Source organism: Suncus etruscus, chromosome 16 (genome assembly GCF_024139225.1).
Source record: "Suncus etruscus isolate mSunEtr1 chromosome 16, mSunEtr1.pri.cur, whole genome shotgun sequence".
Classification (NCBI taxonomy): Eukaryota; Metazoa; Chordata; class Mammalia; order Eulipotyphla; family Soricidae; genus Suncus; species Suncus etruscus.
The window spans coordinates 53699319-53706634 of record NC_064863.1 but is presented as its reverse complement, the minus strand read 5'-3'; positions in this window follow the sequence as shown (position 1 = coordinate 53706634).

Here is a 7316-nt window from a genome sequence, read left to right as displayed (position 1 = left end):
TAAGAGATATGGGATTTCTCCACCCTTGAAGTATATTGTCTTGGGATTAATTATAGATTCTGTTCAGGAACATTTACTCTCCCGGTGGTGCTTTTGTCATGTTTGGAAGGCTTCTGCTCCATCTTGGGTGATAGAATCAGACATCTGTATCTAGAGATCTCAGTATCTGCACAGGTCCAGGAGTGAGACTTATGATGAAGTCAGTCTTTGTGGTTCTAGAAGTTCTGTTTCCTCAGTGTCATTTTAATCCATCTTCTGTGGTTGGTGGTCTTGGTCTTTGCACTGAACCTAGGATGGCACCTAGGATAGTGTCTTTCTTTGTGTTCCCAGAAGCCCCATTCCTTTGCAGTTGTCTCTGCCAGACCTTTGAAACTGGGGATGATGGTTATTGTGCAGGTCGTAGTTCAAACCCTAGACTAGGGCTTTTTTATTGGTCCCAAGATATATATAGTCTGGTCATGGTTCTAGCAGCCAGTCATCTGTAATTCGTGATCTTGGCTTTTGGACCTACCAAAGGGTGACAAGTCTTCTGATTTTGTCTTATCGTTAGCTGGTAAGGTAGGATAACCTGCTCTTAGGTCAAGTTGTTCCCATTTTCCTCGTTGTCAGGATATCATATTAGAGCTGACACTTGTTGGTGACCCAGCAGTTATAAGGCTGTCCCGGCTGGGATTTGTTTCTTGCAGCTGTTGTGGAGAACTGTGCTGTTTCTATGTCTGGGATCCAGGGTTCAAGGCTGGATGGATGGTGTCTAATCACCTGAGGTCGAAGTTGAGTCCACATGACATATTTTCAAGGTAGGAGATATCCCTGTATTGTAAACAACTATGAGATCCTATCCCTAGTAGATAAAAGCTCTTTTTAATATTCCCTGTTTTTTAGTGTGCCTTTGCAGGGAGAAATGGTACTACATTATATTGTCAGTGCATTTGGGGGTGGACAGAGAGGAAAACAGAAACAGGTCACACACCCAAAAAAGCTAAAAATAGGAATAAAATGTATGTGCTCACATATGTATATGTAGAACAGACATTTAATGTCTGTATTTAAAGTATTTTAAGTATTTAAATTTAAAGTATTTAAAGGATCTAAGTGATGCAAAAGAACACCTTACATTTACACTCCAGCTTTTTTTAAGGGTTTTGTTTGCTTGGATGATTTTTCTCCAGCCTTTAATTTTGAGTCTATGTTTCTTGGACTATTCAGGTGTGTTTCTTGTAGGCAGCAGAAGGTTGGGTTCATCTTTTTGACCCATTTTGCCACTCTGTGTCTTTCAAATGGTGAATTTTGTCCATTGACATTGAGGGAGATGATTGTCATAGGACTTAAAGTCACCTTTTAGATAAGTTTGCTATGTTTGTTGGTCTCTCTTGTCTTAAAGTAGACCTGTCAGTTTTTCCTTTAAGGCTGGTATTGTATCTGTGAAGTTTCTGAGCTGTTGCTTTTCCATGAAGCTGTGTATTCTTCCATCAAACCTGAAAGTGAGTCAGGTTAGGTGCAGGCATCCATTTCATTCAGTCTTGTCAGAATATCCCACCACTGTCTTCTGGCCTCGAGGGTTTCTTGTGGTATGCCTGCTGTAAGACTTAAGGGTACTTCTTTGAGTGTAATTTCCCTTTTTGATCTTGCTGCTTTCAGTATTCTATCTCTATCTGTGGGATTTGTCATTGTAAGGAGGCTGTGTCTTTGGCTGTTTTCCATAGGATCTCTTTTAGCAGGCACCCTTCGGGCATGCAGGATTTGATTGCATGTAGTCTTTAACTCCTGGAGTACCTCTTTGATGATGTCTTTGACAGTTGATTTTTCCTGGGGATTTCCTACCTGGGCCTTTGGAAGACAATGATTCTTTTTTTTTTTTTTCTGTTGAGTTTATCAAAGACTTCTATTTTCATCTGTTCACATTCCTTAAGTACTTTATTCCTTGTCTAATCGTTTGCCTTAAGGGTTTTTCCAGTTTCTTCTGGTGTATTGTATTCTTCTGCATCTTATCTTCCAGCAAGCTGATTCTGTCCTCAACTGCTGTTGCCCAGGTGGAGCTACCATCCACTGAGGTTTTCAGTTGAGCTACCAGGTTTTTCAGATCTGTTATTTCAGTTTGGAGTTTTCTGATTTCTGGCTTCTTGGTCTGTTCAGATCGATCTATTCTTTGTTTAAGTTCTTTTAATTTCTAAGAATATCCTCCATATTATCTATTCTAAATTCTTTTTCTGAGTTAATCAGATGGTTGAAATTTTGGGGGTCATCAGAGCTATCATCTTCATTCTCTGTGCATGGTGTTTGTCTGTGAGATTTCCCCATTGTCATGCTTGTAGTGTGATTTTTTCTGCGTTTTGTGGCGGGGTTCAGTGGTTAGAAAGAGTGTGCCACCACAAAGCAAAGTGGACTGGCTGAGCTCTTCTATGGCCTCTAGGGACAGTTTTTTTTTGTTTTGTTTTGTTTTTTGGTGGGAGGCGCCCTTCCTAGCCCTCTGAGAAGAGCTTGAGTAATTCAGAAAAGAGACACAAGCAAAGTCAACAGGCCCCTTCCAGTTATCACAGTCATTAAGGGCACAGCAGGGAGGAACCTCCACAGACAGAGGAATCAGCTTTCTGCCTGGCTCCCTCATAGCAGTCCTTATTCACTGGGTGTTTCTTCGTTTCTTGGCTTGAGCAGTTTCAGGAAGCAGTTCTTTGGGGGTGCCCTTCCAAGCCCTCTCTCAACTCAAATCAGAGTTTAAAACATGATTTAGTTAATTTGGATAGGTTTGGATAAAATTATGAATTTTATCTATTATTCTTTTACTGTAGTGTATTTACTGCCCCAGAATTCATCTTATTTTGGGATCATAGCAAAATGACGGTGCACAGGGTGTTTGCCTTGCACACAGCTAATCAGGATTAGTTCCCCAAATCCCATATTATCTTCAGAGAGTCAACAGGAGTAATTCTTGGGTACAGGAGCAATCCATGAGAATGGCTAGTGTGGTTATATAATTGACAAAATACTGTCTGGTTATTGTTATTGTTTAACCCTTTAACTACCCTTCACCCAAATTGTAGAAATAATTGATAATTTTTTTTACTCTCCATCAGTTTTACTACTTAGAATGCCTTATCAATAAAACCATGTATTACAGATGTTCACAAACTTATTTAGCCTCTTATTTTTTTTAAAGTCATGCAGTACCTCATTGAATCAGCATCTTTTAAGAGATTAAGAAGACAGAGTCTATTATATTACACTATGATTCCTCAGAAAGTGAGAAAACACACTTTGGAAACACGCTTTTCAAATTTATGATTTTATTTAAAATTGTATCTCTATTATTTCTAAATTTCTTTTCATAAGTGAATGTTTACTTTGTTATTGCAATCCTGAATGATATTGCATTAAATGCACTGCAGTGAAATTATCCATTATCTTACTGAAGGCTAAAGAAATTGTTTTCAAGTACTGTCAATTATGCATACAACTACTATAGATATCTATACAAGACTTCATCTCCCTTTAGCAATGACCAAACAAATCTTTCCTGAATCATTTGTTAATGGTGTGCCAAGCTTTGTGAAAAACCTCAAAAATGCTTCAAAACCAATAATAATGATTGCAATTTCCATAAAAAAATAATTAAAAAATTGTGTTTCTACAAATTTTCAAAAGCATTAACATAGTAAACTATTTAGATTTTAGCTATTATAATAACACGGGATGATCAGTCATAATTTTTAATTCACATTTCTCTGATGATATCTGATGCAAAACAACTTTTCATTTACTTATTTGCCATCTGTTTATCTTCTTTGCCAAAAATTGGTTTATTTTTGGATTTTTAATGGATGTTGAATTCCCTTCCATTGATCTAGGTATTTTGACTCTGCATATAAATTTTAGAATGTATTTGCTCAGATCAAATACATACCCATAACATCATATTGTTAAATTTTAATTTGTTGTATCGAGGCAGTACCTTGCAGTGTTTGGGTCTTGTGGCTAATTTGAAAGTGTTCAATGGTGAATCCATGTGAGAGATAAACTAATTAATGAGATAAAATTGAGCACTCTAGATATGTACTCTACTACTTATCTCCCAAGTCCCTGATTCTTTTTCTTTGTATTTAATTAAATATAGAGATATGTTGAATAATTGACAATTTGACAATATTAGATCTCTCCAATCACAAACAAGGACTATCATTTCTTTTTTTAATTTATATGTCTATTTTTTGATTTAGGAACCATAGTATGCCAAGCTTAGGGTTTATTTTGGCTTGTACATAGGAATCTCAACTGGTGGGACCATATAGAGGGTAAGATAAAAAAATCTGGGCCTACCTTTTCCTTCTATAAAGAAAATATAATTTTCCTATAATTTTAATCATTTTATTCTTTAATTTTGTTCATCTGAATTTATGGTTTTCTTGAAATAAACCCTGTATTTAGGCATATACCATCCTACATATTTTTAATTTAACATAATTTAACCAGGTTTTTAATCTCAAATTTCACTTGTTGGCTGAATTTATAAAAGAAAATAAAAAATATTTCCACATTACTTTTTATTCTGCAAATATATCGAACTATTTATTTATTCCATAAGGGTTATTTAAATATTTCAGTTTATAATATTACCTAGTGAAAATATAATTTGTAAATAAACATATTATTTATACCTTACAAATTCTGTGCTTTGTATTTTTTTTGTATTTCATTTCCTTTTTTAATTCCAGTAGCTAGTGTTTCCAGTATAATCTTTTGAAATAATATTTATTGTGACCAAAGTGAATTACAAATCTTTCACAGTAACAGTAATATTTTATTTTATTTTATTTTTTTTGGTTTTTGGGCCACACCCGTTTGACGCTCAAGGGTTACTCCTGGCTATGTGCTCAGAAATCGCCCCTGGCTTGGGGGGACCATATGGGACGCCGGGGGATCGAACCGCGGTCCTTCCTTGGCTAGCGCTTGCAAGGCAGACACCTTACCTCCAGCGCCACCTACCCGGCCCGTAACAGTAATATTTAAGGTACATGGTGATAATAAATCAGGGCCATTCCAACCACTAGTGTTGTCCTCCCTCCACCCCTATTTTCAGCATGCATCCCTTATCTTCCTCTCTTGCCCCACCCACCCAGACTTCTAGTGTCAACTCTTCCTCTCTGTGAAAACAATTATTTAAAAATATTACTTTACAAAAGGAAAATAATATGGTTGACATTTTACTTAATAATTACTGTTTTTCATTGAGATAGGATAAGGCAAAGATATTCCCTGCCATTTTGTATTTGTAGATTGGGTATTGATTCTGTTGACATTGTTTTGGGTTTGATCATTTGAGTCTGATCATTTTTTATTTCCACTCCATGTTCATATGACTGTTTGGTCTTGGTACCCTCCATTCTTCCCCCACAATTCATGAGACAGAACAAGATAATTCATGTTATGTGGTTCTGTTGGAAAAACAAAAACAAAACAACAATAAAAAATCCTGGAAGGATTCCTTCAAGAGTTTATAAATATCAATTTAAAAGAAGAAAAATAAGGGGAAAAAAAAAAACAAAGACAAAAAAAACCAGTATCTACAAAAGAAAAAAAAAGGTACTCATCTACATAAGAACAAACACCATCATATAATAACCATTGGAACGAAAGTATATTAAAAATTGAAATAATAAAAAAAGAAGAAAAACAAAGAAAAAATAGATAAGAGAAGAAAAAGAAAAAATGTTGTGGCAAGTCTTTGTGCTTTTTTTTTTTTTTTTTTTTTTTTTTGCATAGGCCCAGTAAGTATTGGGGAAATTAGAAAGGAAATTTTCTTGGCCTAAGAGATACAAGGTTTCTGTGTCCTTGAAGCATACTGTCATGAGAACTACTACAGGCTCTATGCATGCTCATTTTCAACACCCAAGGTCTTTTTATGGTGCCAGGAAACTTTCCCCTTAGGTATGGATAATAATATCAGACTTTGTAGCTAGAAATCTTGGTATTTGCATAGGTCATAGGATGAAGGCTAGGATAGAGTCCTTCTTGAAGGTTCTAGAAGTTCTGTTCCATCCTTGTTTTTGTAATCAGTCTTCTGTAGTAAATGGTCTTGGTTTTTGTATTTTTTTTGTATTTAAATTTTTTTTATTGCAGTAGCTAGCATTTCCAGTATAACCTTTAAAAAGCAAAATGGTAGGAAATATCTTTGCCTTATATTCTATCTTAATAAAAAACAGTACTTATTAAGTACAACGTCAACCACATTATTTTTTTTGTAAAATAATTTTTTTTAAATAATTGTTTCCTATCTGGCTTGCTCAGGTCTTATTTCTGGCTCTGCACTCAGTGCTCATTCCTAGTGGCACTTGAGAGACTATATAGAGAACCAAAGATCTAGATTTGCAGTGTGCAAGGCAAATACCTTACCTGCAGTATTATCTCCCAACCCTTTTCTTTTTCATGTTTTTAAGACATTAAGTAAGTTATTTCCCCTTAGATTACTGAAAGTCTTTTATAATGAATGGGTTAAAATTTATTAAAATGTCAAATGTATTTCTGCTTCTATTACTATAACATTATTTACTTGTTCTACTGATTTTTTTATCTTTTCACTGCTACAATACCACCTTATCTATCCTAAATCTATGTAATGTATTATTGTGCATAAATAATTTTCTAATTTTACCACTTTTTGTTTATAATATTTTGTTTCAATAATTTTTCACTTATTTTTCATTTTTACAACATTTAAAACATTTTTAAAACATTTTTTATTTATTAAAACATAAGCTACTTTTTGCACCAGAGTGATAGCACAACGGTAGGATACTTGCCTTGCAGGTGGCCAATCCAGGACAGACCTTGGTTTGATCCCTGGCATCCCATATGGTATTCTGAACTAGGAGTGACTTATGAGCCCATAAGCAGGAGTAACCTCTGAGCATCACAGGGTGTGGCCCAAAATTAAAAAAGAAACAAACAAAAACATAAGCTAGATTTTTTTGGCTTTTTAACTAATATATTATTTGTTTATTAGCTGTGACAGACATGGAGATGGAAAGACTTTCTGCCACTTGATTTGCAGAGGTTTTGTTTTGTTTTAATATTGGTACCAATGTGAATTAAAAGTCTTCATAAGCTACTTTTTATAAAATGTAGTCAAATCTCTGGCAGATGTTAGGCTACCCTGACTCTATGTTCAAGGAAAACTATTTATACAATTTAAGGGATCCTAATAATTCTACTGTTTTACCAGAAAATTCTGTAAATAATATCAAAACTTACAAAAGATGCTGAAAACAATTGTGTTTTAAAAGTGCAAATTTACATGAAAAATGAATTAAAATCACTACAGTCAC